The sequence below is a fragment of the Motacilla alba genome, chromosome 7, assembly GCF_015832195.1.
Source record: "Motacilla alba alba isolate MOTALB_02 chromosome 7, Motacilla_alba_V1.0_pri, whole genome shotgun sequence".
NCBI lineage: Eukaryota > Metazoa > Chordata > Aves > Passeriformes > Motacillidae > Motacilla > Motacilla alba.
The window spans coordinates 37,807,133-37,825,850 of record NC_052022.1 but is presented as its reverse complement, the minus strand read 5'-3'; the positions used below and the strand labels follow the sequence as shown (position 1 = coordinate 37,825,850).

At 51.3% G+C, this 18,718-nt stretch overlaps 1 protein-coding gene across 2 annotated transcripts in view; it reads left to right on the top strand.

The window, feature by feature from the left end:
* Window positions 1-289: 289 nt before the first annotated feature.
* HDAC4 (histone deacetylase 4) overlaps window positions 290-18,718 on the top strand; it is a 176,397-nt gene continuing 157,968 nt past the window's right edge. Inside the window, exon 1 of one of the 2 annotated variants that reach the window (XM_038142676.1) lies at window positions 290-422. The gene's annotated coding sequence lies outside the window, so the exon portion shown is untranslated. Of the gene's footprint in view, window positions 423-898; window positions 996-18,718 lie in introns of those variants that run through there. The other variant, XM_038142677.1, reaches the window with a different exon arrangement.

Here is an 18,718-nt window from a genome sequence, read left to right as displayed (position 1 = left end):
AGCTGCGCGTTTTATCTCAATAACCGTCCACAGGGCACGGATCGCAGCTGCTGCGGCCTCGGGGGGTCGGCACCGGGACCCGGCCCGGCCATCCCGACACCGACCCGGCCGGGGCCGCGGGCTCGGGGCCAACATGGCGGCCCCTGCCCCGCCCCCCCGGGTCGCCATGGCGACGGGCCGCGCGCCACGGGGCGTGGCCGGGGCGCGCGGGGCGGGGCCCGATCGGCCCCCTTCCCCCGCGCGGCTATAAATAACCCGCGCCCGCTGATTGGCCGCGGGGAAAAAATGGTTGCACCACGTGACTCCCCATCTAAAAAAATTTCCAAGATGGCGGAACCCGTCACGGGCTGAGTCCGTCGGTGGCGCGCTCCGCGCCGGGGGGGCCATCGCCACGCAGCGTCCCCGCCTCGCCCGCCGCCCAGGTCAGTACGCGGCGCTCCGTCGCCGCCGAGCCGCGCCGCCCCCGCCGCCGCGGCCGGGCTGCCCGCGGCGCGGGCCCTTTAAGGCCGCTGGCCTCCCCGCCCGGCGGGCTGGCGGCGCGGCGGGGCCGCTCCCGGGGGCCGCTGGTCGCCGCTGCGCCGCGGCCGTGGGAGGGGGAGCTGACGGGCAGCTCGCGCGGCCAATCGCAGGCGCCCGCACGGCGGTGGCGGGCGGATTTGAGCCGCGCGGCGCCCCGGGCCGCGCGCTGATTGGGCCGCGCGCCGGGCGGGGCGGGGCCGCCGCGCGCCATCGGCCCGGCCCGGCCCGGGCGCGGCGGGCGGGGTGGGCGGGGCGCGGGGGGCGTGACGGGCAGCGCCGCCGCCCACTCAGTGCGCGGGACCCGGTTTTTTGTGAATGGGGCGGGCGGGGCCGCCGCCGCCTGCAGCCCCGCCCCCCCGCGCGTTCGCCCCGCCCCTCCCGGGCGGCCGCGGCTCCGCCTCGTCCCCCCGGCGGCGGCGGCGGCGGCGGCGCTCGGTCCGTGCGGGGCGAGGCGAGGCGAGGCGATGCGGGCAGCGGTGAGTGACCGGCGGGGCGAGCGAGCGGCGGGCCGCGGGCAGCGCCGCGCGGGGGCCCGGCCCCGCGGCTCGGCGGGGCGGGCGCGGCCCTGCGGCGGGGGCGACGCCCGCGGCGGGGCCCTGCGGCGCCGGGCGGGCCGCGGCCCGGGGTCGGTTCTTCCATCCTCTCCCCCCGCGCCTCCTTCCCTTGTCCTCATCCCGCGAATAACGCGGGACTTGGGGAAAGTTTGCGTCCTCTCGCTCCGCTCCCCGGGGCTGCCGGGCTCGGGCTCGGGCCCCGCGGCACTCACCTCCTCCTGGGAGAAAAGCCCCAAAATGGCTTTTTTTGTGCCCGGGAGGAGCAAACCCGGGTGGCTGCCGTCGGCGGCGGCACTCACCGGTCCGAGGCCCAGCGCTGCAGCCTCGCCGCCAGAACTCCTTTTTTGGGGGTTCCAGGGGGGGGATAAAGCACGTGTGCCGCTTGGAAACCTCGAGCCGTGGCTTGCGCGGGGCGAAATGAAGCCGGAGGAGCCGAGCTTCGGGGCTGGCGGAGGAGCGGCGAGAGGGAGGTGTTGCCCGGCAGCCGCGTGTGGGTTTTGCTGCAGGGATTCATCAGGGGAGGATGCTGCGCGGTGCCCGCGCTCCCCCGGAATGTTGCCCGCCGGCCCAGATGTGCTCTCTGGGGTGCCGGTGACAGCTCGGCGGAGCAGATGGATTTACATAACAATAACTGGACGCTGTCAGAGCTCGGCGCTGGGCAGCGGCTGGAGGGGAAGGGAACCTGCCCTCCGCTCAAAGCACTTGCGTAATTGTGTAGCGCGCCCGCTCCGCGGCAGGGGAAGGGGCTGGTTTGGCTGGGGTTTTTGCCTGTCAATAGGCTGTTCTGGCAGGTTTGCATCCATCGGGCTCGTCGCCGCTAACGCCCGTACGGGAGGATTTCGTGTTCCAGCCTTGCCTCATATTCCGGGCTGGATTACAGCTCTGAAAACGCTCCCAAGGAGTGGGGATCCGTGTCGGGAAGGTGTGGGTGGATTCAGGGTGTGAAAATGCCTTGTAAAAGCCTGGCGTGGGGCGTGCGGCGAGGCTTTGGCTCTCTCCCGTCTTGCCGCTTCTTTCCCACCAGGCAGCTCGGTGCCGTGCTCGCTTCCCACAGCCGCATCCCCTCGTCCTCACAGCGCTGCTTGGAGGCCGGGGGGATGCAGCAAGCGCCGTTCGGGCCCCGGGAGCCACGGCGAGCGAATAATCCCCCGGCCAACGCGTTCTGATGTACTGGTACTGCGCCCTGTCAATAAATGGGACTCTCGCTGCATTTATTCCCTGCCCTCAAAGTGCTTCGCTCGTTGCCAAATCTACCTGGAGTTAATTATCTGAATTGTGCTTTTTTTTCTTGTTTGTTGTTGTCGTTGTCGTTGCAACGGCAACATCTTTAAAAGCTAAGGAGCTCTGAAGTTTATATAATAATTTGGTTCTTGGCCGGGTTTCCTGGTGGGTTTTTTTTTTTGTGTGTGTGTGTGTGTGTGTAATGCGGTCGGTCGCGGCGCTGAGTTTTAATCGTTTCTGATGTTTCCAGCACCACTGTTCAGAGTTCTCAGCCTAAAAAGCTGCCGCCGTCGCTCCGCAGCCTCTCTGCAAGAGTTGAGGGCATTGAATTAAAGAAAGCTCAGCTGCTTGTATACAAATATACGGCAATTACAAGGCAACAAAGTTATTGCAGAACCCTGCTGTCGCCATGGCAACACGCTCACTCAATTACATTTGGAAATGTAAAATGCCACCCAGTTAGAGTAAGTTTTAGTGACTGCAGATTTTCTGGGTAAAGTGAAATGTGGAAGATGCAGCTTTCCAGGATTCTCTGCTTTTTCCCTCTGTCCTTGGATGGCATGTTTTAGCATGTGCATCTGACAGATTCCTGGTGTTGATATTAAGCTGTGCCCTTGGTGGTCTAAACTTAGGGGAAAAATATCTTTAAATCTTCACAGTTTTAACTTTGCCACGCTGCTTTTTTTGTTTGTTTGCTTTGCTTCAGGACTTAGCTTTAGAAAGGAGACAGATTAGAGAAAGCATTTTGAAAATCATCTCAGAACACCAGAAGAATTTGTCGTTTGCTCAGCGGGATGGAGGCGTGGAAGGAAGGCACACGTGTGGCATGAAAAGCTTGTATTCCCTTGGGAGGAGATGTCTGGTGGGCAGCCTGTGTCTGTGTGCTGCCATCTCCTAAAATCTCCCAAACGGACTATCCTAAAGCAGAGGAGAACTGCCAGGTGTGAGTTACCAAGTTCTTGAGAAGCCCAGGGAGTGTCCAGGGTGGGAGATAACCGGTGCAGGAGACACAAGTCCTGGTGTGGGATGCCGGTAGCCTCCATAGTGGAAATTAGTTTCACTTTCTTGCTTGCCTTTTGATGGTGAATCATCAGGAAAATAAAGAAAGGCCGGGATGGAGACGGCTTGGAGCAGCCTGGGGTAGGAGGTGTCCCTGCCCGTAGCAAGGGGGTGGAACTGGATGGCCTTTAAGGACCCTTTTCACCCAAACCATTCCAAGACTAGATGAAAACAGTAAGGATAGTTTCTTGCATAATCTTTGTGCTGGTGAAGATGCAACTTCACAGGCAACGTCCCAGTAATGCAGAAAAGATAAAAAACAGCAGTGCAGTGACAGCAGGAAAAGGTAAATACAAGAATGAGGGGTTTTTCTTAAACTAGTAGCAATGTGTTTACAGACACCTGGGGACTGATGAACTCCTGAAGAAGTTACCTGGTAGCAGGACCTGATAGGAGATATTTAGGTAGGTGCAGATGACAGTGGGTTGTCTTGAAGAAACATGTTTTTGCCCAAATCTTTAAGGGCTTGAACTCCAGACTGCCTCCTGAGCACTTGGAGCATCTGGACTGGAAAGGTTTGCATGTCCCACGGACCTGTGTTAGTTGAGGGATGATTTTTGGTGGAGGCTTTGCCCAACTTGTCGGGTTGTTCTGCTTTCAGCACCAGCCCGTGATGTGCCAGCCTTGTGATTTGCCCACTCCTGGAGAGCAGCAGCTTGAGCAGAGTGACCGCAGCCCCCATGCTCAGTGCCTGTTCTTCTCCTGGCCATACAGTCATGGAATGGTTGGGGTTGGGAGGGACCTGAAAGCCCATCCACTGCCACCCCTGCCATGGGCAGGGACACCTGCCACTGTCCCAGGCTGCTCCAACCCCCATGTCCAGCCTGGCCTTGGGCACTGCCAGGGATCCAGGGGCAGCCCCAGCTGCTCTGGGCACCCTGTGCCAGGGCCTGCCCACCCTACCAGGGAAGAATTCCTTCCTCCCATGGGCAGAGGTGGAAGCACAGGAGCTGCCTGTTTATAGCCTGCTGAAAAGCTGGGGTTGAGTCTTCAACCTTAAACCCCCCGTCCCGTGGGACTGCAGGGGTGAGGAGCAGGACTTGTTCAAAACAAAGTTTAAAATTGCCTGTGGGTTTAGCTCTCGTTATCTCTCCTTCAAATGCTCTGTGCTTTCTGGGGAATAGACTTTTTAAAGCCAGCTTAAGATGTGTCTGTGATCCAGAAACTTGCTGCAGTACCCGAAACTTGTCCTCGAGGTTCATTTGCAGGTTTCCAATCAGGGGAAGCTGCAGACTGTCTATACCTGAAGTGCCCAAACACCTTGCAAACGAAGTGTTGAGGCTAACTTGCCCATAAATATGTAAGATGGGATAAATCAAATATTTCAGGAGTTTTCCTTCATCCTCCAGCGTTCCCCGCGCTGGTATGCCGTGCTGTGCCTTTGTCAGGTCACTGTAACCAGCTGTCCCCATGTGCTGTTGAGGATACCCTGGGTCAGTGTGGCTTAAGTGATGCTCCCTTCAGCGTTTGAGAACCTGAGTGCTCACTGCCCAGCTGTGCTGGCTTAACCTAGGGGTTAAAACACTTCTTTGGTGTCCTCCTCCAGCTAAAGAAGTGTTTGTGTGCTCCTTGGCATTGTGTATTTATATTTATATATTAAAACAATATGAACCCCAGCTCTTGGGACTGTATTTCACTCGTCTTGTAGCCGTGGTTGAGTATACACAAAGGAGTTTATTTGCTCAGTGGGATCTGTTGCTGGCCTGTTTCAAATGGCAGAGCTTGTCCCAAACCACAAGGAAATATTAATTGAACATTTTATTGGGCCACTGGTAATGACATGTGTTAAATATTTGCCAAGTGTTTTTCTTGTTGGCTTCTTCAGTGGTGTCACATTCTACTCCATTGCTCTGCCAGTTCACCTTTAGCTTGTTTCTAGTTTTCCCATCACTTTTCCATCATCTTTTTCAATCCTGCTAACAAGTCTACGTGGGTTTAGATTTTATCATAGTCCTGCTGGAACCCCTTGAGTTTGTGCTTTTGTAAGGATGTGTTTCACTGGGCAGAGAAACCAATGGGATTTGTCTTGTCACTGAATTCACAATTGCTTTTCAGTTTTGAGCCCCCTTCCCTCATGGACAGCTTCTCCCTTCCATTTACCTTTGCTTCCAGCTTCCCCAGGTCCAAGCATGCCAATGCTCCACAGCCATGCAAGGAAACAGAGCAGTGCAAGGTTCCCCTCACTTGCTGAGCTTGGGGGGAAAAGACCCCATAAAAATGTGTGTGTTTGCTTCCATAAAAATATGTGTGTTTGCTTCAAATAGCCGAAGCTGGCAAACAGCAGAAACACTAATGCTGTCTGCTTTAATAACTAGAAATGTGGCAATATTTGTAACCAGTAAAAGGGGTAAACAGTCTTTTAAAATACTCGAGTAAAAGCTGTGTGTGGTGGGGGAGAAAATGGCTGTTAGCATTTTGGGTCCATTATATATATATATATATATATATATATGTATGTATGTGTGTGTGTGTATATAGCCTATATTGGATCCTTGGATCAGGGAACTCCTCAGAGCCCTGCTGTAATTAATGCCACTTGCTTTTTGATTGTGTTATGCACAAGCCCAAAGTGGGCCAGGTTTACTTTCTCCTGCAGTGGACTGTGTTGATAAGGCAGTATATAACAGATGATTCATGAAGTGCTGCTTGTCATTGCCAGGGCTGCTTGAATAGCGAGCAGATTTTGGGCAATGCTTCTTCACCGGAAAGAATTGGGCAGTTTAAACTGAGAGGAGGAGGAGGAGGAGAGAAAAATCTGCACTGTATTTCTGGCTGTCTTAAAGGAGCTGCCTCAGAGCATTTAGAAGAAGTCGGTGAGGGGAGAATGGGTGAAATAAAGGGGGGTAGAGAAGCAGGAAAGCACACGGAGGTTGCATAATGGTGTTGAAAAAGGGAACAATTAGAAAAGGACTGTAAAATCTCTTGGAAAGCTTCTGTGGTTTTCCCTTTACAAGGAATTACAGCTTGGCCTTCCCCTCTCAAAATTCAGGCATTCATTACTGGGCACATCTTGATCAGCTCCATGTTTTTCAGCTCATTTTGTATTGGATATTACCTCAGAGAAGTTTGATTAAAATGTGCCTCAAAGAGCCATCTCCCAGTGCAGAGGAATGTGTGTTGGCTCGTGGGCCTGGACACACTCAGCCCTCTGCCTCCCTCATCAGTGGCTGAACCTTTGTTCATCACATTAGAAGCATTTAAACCCCGAAAAGTTGCAGTTTGAAAACGGGATCTTTGGGTCATGAGAATCCTTTTTTAGTTTGGCCAAAATTAGGTTATCTTAATTTAGTTTGGTTTTCTAATAACAAGCCAGTTATTTCATCTGTCTGTGTATCTATCTATCTGTATCTGCTGGAAGAAGAATTGTGTTTCAGAGGTTTTATTTTCTGCCATCAGAGGATAAAATAACGTTCAGGGGCTGAGCATCTCAGCCTGGGTTTTGGCAGCACAGCAATGTGTTGTTTTAAATGTCTTTTTAAGCGTGTCACTCCTTCATTCTGGGGAGCAGTGACATCCAGCTGAACTGAACTCCATGTATCTTTCATGAGCAGTGAAAAACCCTGATATTTCACACGTAGGAAATAATTCACTTTATTAATTTTTCTGGAGAAGTGGCGCTTTAATGAGGTGTCTGTCAGCGAGACTTAATTACAGTTAAATTCTGGGAGCATTAGTACACTGTGTCTTGTTCCGTGTAAAATGAACTTCCATTTGTCACGTGAGCGTTGGTTTGCTGATAGGATTTGTCTTAACTCCACTTGGAGCAATAGCACTTACTCATAACTGGGCTGTCACATCCTTCTCCTGCCTGGATTTTCCTGATGTGCTCCAACAGCTTATGCTTGCATTTGCTCGGGGAAAAAAGTGCTCGGGTTGGTTTTGGGGTTGTGTTGACAAAATTTCGTCTCCAAAAAAAGGGTCCTCAATGTGAGCCTGAAGTAAGGAATTAATCCTGGTGTTTGCCGTTCCCAAGAAATTCTCAGGAGTGTTTCTCGAGGCGTTTGGAAGGTTACATGTCCCCGCCATGGGAGATACAGTTACCTAGTTCTTGTTACTGTTTGTGGTGGATTCTGGTAAAATCCTCAATACAGGTGGTTCTCCTGGAGAGCCAAAAACATGGGCTGCCTTTTACTGCAGGTCCGTGTGCGTGTGGAGGGATGAGATTTGCCTCTCTGCTCAAATAACGTGCACAAGAGTGAGGAAAAATTGCATTTTTTCACACCTTTATAACAACGAGGGTTGTGCAAAGTGGAAGAGTCTGTGAGCTTTGGCCTTGGGAGCTCAGGGCAGGGAGAAGTGGGCAGGTAATCGTGAACACCGGTTTGGAAGGACGTGGGGTGAGATGGAAGGTGGGGTGAGATGGAAGATGGGCTGTTGGCCTTGACTTTGGATGCAGTGGGTCCAACTGCTGACAGACAGGGATGCAAAGATCATGGAATTCCCAGGGAGCACTGGAAAGGGAAGAGCTGTGTGCAGACTGTCCGTCAGGATGGGTCCTGAAGGAAGAATTCATGGGTAAACCTGAGCTTTCCTGCAGGCTGGGTTACGTTTTACAGCGCTGCATATGTGGGACTCATCTCTTCAAGTGAGGGCAGTCGTTTTCTCCAGCCAGCAGAGACTTGGAATAAAAAGAAATTGCTGTCCCCAGTGCTGTGGGTGAGTCAGGAGAGGGGGCCTGTCCAGGAACAGCGGGAACGAGGTCGCCAGGACAGTGACACCGAGCTGGCCTTGTGCAGCACAGCGGGGTGTGCGTCCTGCTGGGAAGCCTGGCTTGTTTCTTCAGCCTGCTTGGGGAAGAAGGGAGCACAGAATGCTTCAGAATAACTCAGAGGATACTGGATCATGTTTCTTGTGGAGGTCTGGCTGGAGGGGATGAAGGCTGGCACGTTTTTAAAGCTGGGGAGGGCAAGAACACGGTGAAGTGCAGCTTCCTGCTGCCGTCCCTGGGAGATGGTGCAGTTTGAGTGTGGTGTGTGCTGCTGGAGCATCTTCAGGGGCAGGGAAAGAAACAGACCTGGCTGGGTTAATGGCTGGACTCGATGGTCCTAGAGGTTTTTTCCAACCTTATTAATTCCATGAATGTGAGCAGGGTCTCTGTTGGGTTGTTGCAAAGCTCAGCCTGTCTTTGCTCCTTGTGCAAAGCACTTCTTCCTCACTACCTGATGCATGGGAAAAAATAAATAAAATAAATTACTCTCCATGTGGATTCTGTTGTGCATTTTTCCTACCCAAGACAGATTTCCTGTTTGAGTCAAATAGCAGGGCTTTGGTTGGGAGGAAATGTTCTTTACTTATTTATTTCCACAACTGATACCTGCTGTCAGATCCTGGTGGAGGCTGAAGGATGCATTTGAGTCGGGACTGCCTCTCACAAGATATTGACCTTGGAAGCGTGATCAAAGGAGAAGGGAGAGGACTAGAAAGGAGTATTTATTCTGATGGTACATGGTAGGTACCTAATGCTTCCTTGGGGACTGTGTTTGCCTCTGCTTGTCAGGCTTTTCTTCCTCCCCTTGTTCATCCCTCTTCAGGCTCAGATGAAGGCTTTGAGGATGGGCTTAATCATAACAATGAATGAAATATTTAACATTAGGAAAAACACTTCCTGCTTGAAGCTTTGCAAAAACCACCAGCTTGTGACGGGGAAAAGTAATCTGAGGTTTTGTGTTATAAATTATCGAACCTGCAGAAAAGCTGGAGACTTCTGGGTCAGTGGGCAAAAAGGCTTGATCTGATTCCAGGGCTAAGCGTGGCTCTGTCACTGGCTGCTTTATGCCTTGGAGAAGATGGCCTTGTCATCGTGGTCTTGTTCAGGAGGATGTACTGTGAGCTGTTGAGAGTAGAAAAGGCTTTTACTGTGCAATTTTCTGAGCCATCCCTGCAGATTTTGGGTGGATTTACACAGATCACACGGTCGTGTTCATCTCAGTTGCTGTGTCTGGGGTGTCTCTTACTGCTGTTGCCTCTACTGGGTTGTGTTCTGTCAACAAGAAAAAGGTGGTGGTGGTACCTGCTGGATCTGATTCTGTTATTCTATAATTGCACTGAAACAACAAGCCATGGTCAAAAGAAGGCAAAAAGAAGGTATTAGTATTTAGAACTTGAAAACCACCTCTGGCCCCAGAAAGCTGATGGTAAAGCTGGGCGGGAGCCTCACTTTGTGCATTGGGGTGCTTCTCCTTGTCTGTATTGGTGGTGAAGGGCTCGGTCCAGCACCTGGTATAGCCAGCAGGGATCTCCCCTTTGCCTTGAGCTGGCTGTGAGCAGTGACCCCAAACTGCAAACACCCATATGGACCTGCAAGAGGGAAGCTCTGGGCTCTCCTGGGCCAGCACAGTTCTCTGTCCGGACATTTAGGGTAGGCATCAGGAGGAATTTCTTCCCTGGAAGAGTTGTCAGGCTTTGGAAGGAGCTGCCCAGGGAGTGGCAGAGTCACCATCCCTTGTGGCAGCCCAGGGCCACTGGTGTGTGCAGCTGGGAGAGCCCACAGGGGCCAGCAGTGGCCCTGGGTGGCAGCCACGGAGTCACACCGGCGTCGTGTGGCCACCAAACCCAAGTGTCCTCCTTGTCAGCTGACGGCATCAGAGTCACAGCTGAATTCTGTTTGGCACCGAAAGTGTGCTGCTTCTGGGCTTTGCTCTAAAAATGCTGGGCTAAAAATAAACTGCTGTGCAGGGATGCTGGAAGCAGGGGAGCAAATGGAGAACTTGAGTACAGAACATAAGGCTTGGCTGACTGCAGGGATGGGATCGTGGAGCAGCAGCCAGGCCAAGGCAGGACAGTGCTGCCCAGGGGAATAATTCCTTGGGAAGGGGAGGAGGAAGTGAGGGAACTGAGAGTGGCAGGTAGACATTGAACTCTTCTGGCTGCCCCACTTCAAAGGGAGCGGGCCATAAAAGCCCCAACAGCAGTTGGGTGAGGAAAATTGCACCTCAGATATGAAATCCTGCCATGTAACAGCCCAGCCAGGCTGGCCTCGTGCAGGTCCTCTCACAAAAGGGAGTTTGGGCTGCACAGACATGCAGCAAAAAAAAGCACTCATGCTTAATGGGGTGTTCAGCTCATTTAAAATGGCAGCAAACCCGAGCAACCTGAGCTGGGCAGAAATGAGAGCATCTCCTTGCAGCAGGCTTGTCACCCTCTTGGGACAGGGATATCCAGCCTTTGTACACTTCCCATGCCTGGATCTCCCCAAGTGCCAGTATGAATGACATTCCCCACATTCTTTCCTTAGCTGGAAGGAGCTGATCAGGCCCGGAGGTTGGGAGTCATGCTGGAAGCCCAGAGAGAGCTCAGGCTTTAGCTGTTGGCCTTTCTCTTCCCTCTTCCCGAGGGTATTCCTGGTGTGGGATGCCCCAGTCCAAGGAGCTGGATATGGACATTTGATCCTCCTTGCTGCCTTTTTGCTCCAGTAGGAAAAATCTTCAGTGTCTGCATTCGCTGGCGGAATGTCTAAGAGGAGCAACTTAGACTTTATTTAAATAAATAAAAAAAAGCAGCATATTTTTGGCAATAATTTAGACTTTTGCTGTAAACTGTCTACATTCCCTGGGGGATGAGGTCTCCTTTTGAGAAAATCTGTTCTGGATTCAGCATGTTTGACGATTTCTTTGTGTGACTACCTTCAGGTTTTTGTTTTGGTGGGGTATATGAGCACAATAATGTGTGTGTGCTTCTAAGTGCTCAGCTTGGGGGTTTATTTCTAATTTTTTACTTTAAAATATCAGAACCCTCTCTTCAGGATTCCAGGACTGACAAGGTTTGCGTTCCAGTATTGCAACACAAGGTGTTCTCTGTTTCAGACTGTAAATATTTATCTCTTGTCAAAGCAGAGCAGTTACTATTGGGAACTGATCTGGCATGTGAAAAGGTTTTCCTTAAGGAATTTGTTTCCTTTTATTTACAGTGTTATCGTATATTTAAATTCCAGGGCCTCAGCATATAGCTCTGAGGCTCCTTCCTAGCACTGGCAGCTAAAATGGGAATTATGGCAGCCTCGGGATAGGGATAAGGGAGTTCTGAGCGCATGCTGGAGCCAGCCAGCCACAGTGTGGCTGTGAAACCCAGGCAAACACAGGCCAGGTCCTGGTGTTCTCCTGCCAGGGCAGTGCTGGGGCTGGCTGTGATGGAAGGGGCATGGACTGAGCTCAGGTGAGCACAGGTGTTCCCTGGGCTGGCACTTCCCAGCTGCTGGGCTGTTCCCTCCTCCCTCGGCTCCTCTCTCCTGGAGCAGGCCCTCTCAGCCCTGTCCATGTCTCTGCTTCTCCTCCTGCCATCAAACCTGCTTTGTCATAACCTTCCTGCTGCACCGGGAGCCTTCTCCAGCCACCTCCTGTTGGATTGCTCTCTGCTGTGTTTGCCACAGGTTTGGGGATGGGTTCCTGCTCCTGGGAATTCCTGACGCCTCCCTGCTGCCTGCAGGTCCTGCTCCTGGCGAGCTGGAGCCTGCTTTCATCTCCCTGCAGTGCCTTGCATTGCTGGGGAAATTGTTCCTGTTGTATTGTGCCACACGTGGGAGGCTTATTCAGCCTGCAGAGGTCTGGGGTTTATTTTTTACATCTCCCTACCTTCTGTACATGCTTATTGCTTGATGCTGGTGGTTGCTTGAAGTTCCCGATACTCTTGCCTGTGTGCTGGAGTCTCAGAAGAGCAGCCAAGGGCTGTCGAGGAGGGCTGCAGGTTGTGCTGTTTTCCCTCTCTTAGGTAACAGCCTCATCGAATGGAATGAGTTATTGAGGCTGAGTTCAGCCCCTGCCGTGGCAGAGCAGAGCTGCTTTTGCTTTTGTTTAGCAATGTGCAAAATACGTACCTCAGACTAGAGCCAGCACTGGCCTTTGAGCTCATCTCGCTGATTCAGAGGTGGTAGGCAGATAAAATGAAGTGAAAATAAGAAATGCTTTCTTTGCCTCTGGTGTTGGAATATGCATCTATTTATTTCACACGTGTATACTTCATATCCATGAGAACAAATCATGTCTACATTTAATATTTTCATGCACCCGTATTTATGCCTGGTGTGTCTGTCCAAACCCCAAGGACAACAGATGGATGTCCAGGGAATGCCTTTATCATCTCCTGAGTTTATCATCGCTATCAGGTCACATCAGCTTCAGTCCTTGCTCTGTAATCTGTCTCCAGGGATGCACACTCAGTACACCCTTTCTTTTTCTCCTCTCTGACATCTCGTGTGAAATTTGCTGTTTGTGGCTTCGGGGCAGCAAGCCCTGTCCTGGTTTGGGGAAGGGTTTGTGACTGGGACTGGATGGATGCAGCTTTTCCAGAGTGGTTTATGGCTTTATGCAGAATTTTTAATAGCACTTCCAAATCAGACTACTAAAAGGTAAATGGCCAAAGTTATTAATAAACACTGTGACAGAGCGGAGACTCTGAATAGAAAGCTTTGTTCAGGATTTCCTGGAGTGAGAAGTGAAGCTGTCTTGGTCAAAGGGAGCTGCTCTGTGTGGATTCAGTGCCGGCCTTATCTCTCTTGTTTGATGCGATATATTTTAGCAGAATCGAAGTTGGTTCTGAGTGTTACTGGCAGAAATGGCAGCCTATTTGCATATTTACTGGCTTCTGGGAGTCTAGATATGTCAGCAGCCTCTGCTCCTTTTCACTCGATCTTATCTCCCCATTCCATTTCAGGAAAAAATTCCCGCAATCTCCTATCCCCCGCCCCAGCCCTGAAGTGTGCTTTGCATGCCGAGTGCTCTGAGGTAATGGGACTCGTGTTTGCTCTGCAGTGGCCCTGCCGTTTGCTTGAATGTAAGGCTGGTGCTGAAATGTAAATTTTCAGCTGCCTGACATCCCGAGGAGGTGCTTGTCTGTCAGAGGGTGCTGAGGCTGTGAATAGCTTCCTTCAGGAAGGGGCTGCACTTGGCTGGAGGTGGCTGCAGGCATTGGCTGTCCGGCCATTTCTTCCCCTCTGCCATAATGGAACTTATTAATCATTATGTTCATAGAAACAGAATCATTTAGGTGGAAAAGTTCAGTGGGATCATCCAACAGTTCCCCCAGCACTGTCATTAACCCGTGTCCCAGGTGCCACATCCAATTGATTTTGAAATCCCAGGGATGGGGACTCCACCACTGCCCAGGAACTGACAACTCTCTCCACGCAGAAATTTTTCTAAATATCCAGCATTAACTTCCCCCCTGAACAACCTGAGGCTGTTTCCTCCTGTCCTGTCACTCATACCAGGGGGAAAAGACCTGCCCCAGCTCAGTACGACCTCCTGTCAGGTACAAGATGGATCCAGATTAACGCTTACACGCAGAGTCTTTGGATTTGTTTTGTTTTCACCTTGTATTCTTTCCTGTTCGTTTATTTCAGAGTATCCCAAGAAGCAGGTGATAAGATGGATAAGGTGAGAGGAGATCCTGCAGAGCAGAGCTTTGGTGACTAATGGCAGCTTATCTTGAAAGCCCAGCAATTCCTCCTGGTGCAGAAGCTGGAGCTGTTAGCCAAAAGTTACAGGAGGAGATTTAGGAGCGTGCCAAGGTGCAAAATCCCAAGCTCCAGGAAAGCAAATGTAAGACCCTGAAGGTTGGGCTTTGATGTTTTTAAAGGCTGAAGAGGGACAAAAGCAGGTGTAAATTACTTTGCTTCATTCCCACCCTGGAAGAGGAGCCAGTTGCAGGGAGGAGTGTTCTGTCTGTGCTGTTTAGTGTGAAAAGCCATAAAGGGCTTGGACGTGTGGGTGGATGAGAAGCTCAGCATGACCCAGCAAAGTGCTCTGCAGCCCAGAAATCCCAAACCCCCAAATCCTGGGCTGCATCCAAAGAACTGTGAGCAGCGGGGAAGGGAGGATTCTGCCCCTCTCAGGTGAGACCCCACCTGCAGAGCTGCCCCAGCCCTGGGGAACAACAGCAGGAGGACCTGGAGCTGCTGGAGCCAGGCCAGAGGAGGCCATGGAGCTGCTCTGAGGGCTGGAGCCCCTCTGCTCTGGAGCCAGGCTGGCAGAGCTGGGGGTGCTCACCTGGAGAGGAGAAGGCTCCAGGGAGAGCTCAGAGCCCCTGCCAGGGCCTAAAGGGGCTCCAGGAGAGCTGGAGAGGGACTGGGGACAAGGCATGGAGGGACAGGACACAGGGAATGGCTTCCCACTGCCAGAGGGCAGGGCTGGATGGGATATTGGACAGGAATTGTTCCCTGTGAGGGTGCTGAGGCCCTGGCACAGGGTGCCCAGAGAAACTGTGACTGCCCCTGGATCCCTGGAAGGGTCCAATGCCAGGTTGGACACTGGGGCTTGGAGAAGCCTGGGACAGTGGAAGCTGTCCCTGCCCATGGTAGGGGGTGGAATGGGATAGGCTTTAAGGTCTCCTCCAACCCAAGCCCTAAGATAGGGCTCTAAGGCTTCCTGAGGACACAGAGTTGAAATCCCTTTCTGACTGGTGACTGAGAGTATTGTAAAACGTACCTTAAAAAGTCCCCATGGCAGGGACTATGTCAATCCTTGAAATATGCCCAACGTCTTGTGTGGCTTTACAGTCCAGTTTTCTTATTGCCAGGGACAATTCCAGTTTGCTTGGTACGCTCACATTGTTGAAACAGGCAAAATGGGCCATATAAAATGTAAATCCTAAAGTAAATGGAGCTCTTCCTTCACACTGAGTCAAAGAGCCACTGTGAGATGTTGGGAGCAGCACCTGGAAAGCGATTTCCCAAAAGTTTGCTGGCCTTTGCCAAGGTAACCTGCAGGTACTTCTTTAAAGGGTTTTGCTCCCCTTTGGTTTTGATGGTGTTACAAACCAGATAAATATATAATAAACAACCTGAAACCTCCTGGAGCCTGAGAGGTGCCAGTTGCTCCTTCCTTGCCTTTCTTGCTTGTCAGCTTTTAAGACTGAAATATTTGCCTGAAGATTCTAGTTTTCATTAAAGGGTGATGCTGGTCATGAGAAATGGAACCCTGTTCAGAGGGGTACAGCAGAGGAACTTACAGGTTTGTGGTGACCCACTTGGTTTCCTGTCCTGGCTGTGGATGGGGCTGGAAAATGTTAATTGTGATTTTAAACTGGAAATTGTGGAACCCCTGTGAATATAAAACTATATATTTATTTCAGCTTCCTGTGGGGATTCCTGCCCCTTCAGTTATCAGCAGTCTGGGGCTTGGAGTCTCAGCAGCTTTGGCAGAGGAGCCAGGACTGAGCAGAGTGCCCAGGACTGCCCTGTGAGCATCCCTGAGGGATGATCCTGTCAGCAGAGGGATGCTGTGAGTGGTTACAGGTTTTTCCAACAAATAAAAGTAAATTATATTGCACTTTATAGGCCAAGTTGTGAGTTCTTGCTTTCTGTTTGGTGCATTATCCTTCATGCTTGTATGTAAAGTTAGGATTTAGGCAAAGGTCCCTTGAGTTAAGATACACAAGACATTTTTATTGGCTGTAGGAAAACAGGCCCTTCAAAGGGAGAAATGGCAGAGTGGCAGCACACCTTAGGGCTCGGATGAGATGCCCTTTCCAACCCAAACCATTCTGGGATTCCATGATCCCACCCAGTTCATTGGGACTGGGGTCTGGCCGTTGGGTGGCTGTGGGAAGGGGCAGTGTTTTGGTATCATTATTGGCATTCAGTGACAAGAATGATACCAAATAATACCAATAATAGTGATACCAAATAATTCAGTGCCAGACAGGAGGGATAAAACATGCAGAAATGTAAACTTTGGGGCCTGTGGTGAGGTCCCAGAGCTTTTGTGGGTGAGAGTGTGCTGTGCCCAGTGCGCTGGGCACCAGCCACGGCTGCTGAGGGTGCTCGCCCGAGCTCCGCACACATTCCTGCAGCGTGGGTTGGGAAGCACAGCCTGGGGCTGGGGGGCAGAGTTAAGGGATACTAGGGGACACGAGTGACACGGGATGTCCTCAAGCAAAATAGTTGTTTTGGAGGTGGGCAGTGTTGGAGCCAGTAACTGAGGCGTGGAGAAATGTAATAAACACTGAGTTGAAGTGGCTCCTCCAGAGAGAGTGAGTGGATGAGGCTCCGTGAGCAGGTGTGGAGAGGGAGCCCTGTGCTTGGCAGGAAGGTGAGCTCATGCTGGGGCCATGAGGTGATCCTAGGCAGCCTCTGGAGCAGGGGGACAGTCCAGGGGAACTTTGCATGGCACCGTGTGGCTCCTGGCTGGTTTGATGTGCTGGCAGAGGCTCTGCTGCAGATGAGAACGCACGGACTGCTGTGATCTGTGCCTGTGTCACTGTTTTGCAGCCAACGGCAGAGGGCTAAATGTCCACTCCATGGTGATGCAACGTGTTTGTGGAGACCTTGGGGCATGTTTCTTTCCCAGAGCATGCCAAAGGTCAGGACTGCCAAAGCCACGGGGGCAGTAGGTGGGAATGGCAGCGAGGTTAACACGGGGCGCCGGAGAGCAGCACGAAGCTTCTGGATCAAACTGGCCCTTCCAGAAAAAGACTTGAGGAAATGTCTCACCAGACAAAAAAACTGCACGAGCTGGGTGGCAGGCTTGCTTGAGTGTTCAGACCAAATTATTTTCTCTTGGTAATCAGATAGCATTCAATTAAAAAAAAAAAAAAAAAGAGAGAGAGAGCTAGGCTGACCTTAAACAATGTTTGTTCTTAAAAAAAAGTCAATATTCTTTTTCCAAGTTAATGAAAGTAATTAACAGTGATTGATGACACATGTACTCAGCTATTTTATGCTGGGAGACCAGATGGGTTAGGCACAGCTAGTGACCAGTAATTCTGATTCTTTGTCAGAAGGAACAAGAAGTTCAGATGTGGCTGGAACAGCTCAAGTACGTGAAGAGAAAAGGTAAATGTTTTTCTCTCTGCCTTTGCCTACCTGAGGAGCTGAAAAACAACTCCAGGTAAAGAATTGCTTTCAGCCAGTGAGGTGAGCTCCCTATTTGCTGGCCCCACAACCTCTTCCTGGCACTGAAAATGTTGTTGAGGGGATTCTGGTTAAAAACAATGTAGAATTATGGAATTACAGAAGGGTTTGGGTCAGAAGGGACCTGAAAGACCATCTAGTTCCACCCCCCTGCCATGGGCAGGGCTGCCCCTCACTGGTTCAGGTTCCAACCTGGCCTCAGATATTCCATTTTTAATCGCTTCTCAGTCAAGCATGTGAAAGGAGTTTTGATTTTTCTGCTCCTGAGTGTGTGTAGTGAGGGTGATCTGCAAGGCAGGGATGAAAAACGGGATAAACTCCCAGTCTGCGTTCACCTTCTGTCAAGCACTACTTCCAGCCATCTGATTTGGACTCCTTCAAATGTGGAAATAGTAGGATGGAGGAAAGACATGGAATTGGGAAAGAAGAGGGCCTCAGAAAAAGCCAAGGCAGTTGATTTTTATAGGTAGCTGTGCCCAATTTGTGCCGACTCCTGCGAGGCTCCGGTAGCAGCTGGAACAGGCTCCCAAGGCAGACTTTTATCCTTTCTCCCTCCCACGCGGATCCATCTGTGAGACTGCTTGTTCTTGCTGCTCTTGCTGAGAAACTGGATAGAGCTCAGAAGCATCCTGCTCTTTCAGACCCTCTGCCAGAGTCTTGCTAGTCAAGAAGGGCTCTGTATTCCTGCAGATCCGCACAGTCCCAGGTTTCAAACAGGCGCCCGTGCTTCTGAATCTGCAGCTCTTCCTGCCTGACACTGAAAAAAATAATTTCTAAGCTGTTGGCCAGTTTAAATTGGGGCTCCCACGGAGTGAACACAAGGTGGCATTTCCAGATTTGCTCGGGATCTTTTGTTCAGAGTTTTGGGTGACGCTTGGGAGGATTTAGGTTCACTCCTCATGCACTTGGTTGTTCCCAAAGTGGTTTTGCTTCTCTGTGTATTTGGGATACCTGCAGTGGTTTCGACATCAATTCCTGTCGAGGTCTAAAAACTGCTGAGAGGCCTGCCCAATGGTATTGCTGTGAAATCTGTGGAAGTAGAAATCGTGTGGATACTCCTGTGTGTTCCTAGCAAGGAAGGAGAAAAGGCACAATTGGTGGTTTTGGGTGTCCACCAGATTATTTTTCTTTCTAGGCTGTGGAGGCACCTTTGGTTTGCAGAGCAGCTGTAAGTGCTGGTCAGGGTGGTGATTTGCAAAAGTGTCTGTGCGAGGTACCACGAGGGATTTCATCAGTTTGAAACTTGGTGAGGAAAATACTGCCAGGGCCAAGCTCAATAATGTCAGTTTTGTGTTAATTCGATATAGAAATGGGCGAAGGGTGTTTTCACTTTCACTGAGGTACCCTGTTTTCAGTTTGGCCTGGCGTCTCAGCGCTTGGACTTCCAGCAGGGATCAGTCTGAGCACCTGATTTTGAGACACAACTGAAAAGAGCCTGGGAAAAGCAGCTTTGCTCAGGGAATCTGTGTGCCCTGGAAATCAGCTGTGGAGCGCTCCATGACTATAAGAAGCAAAAGGATGG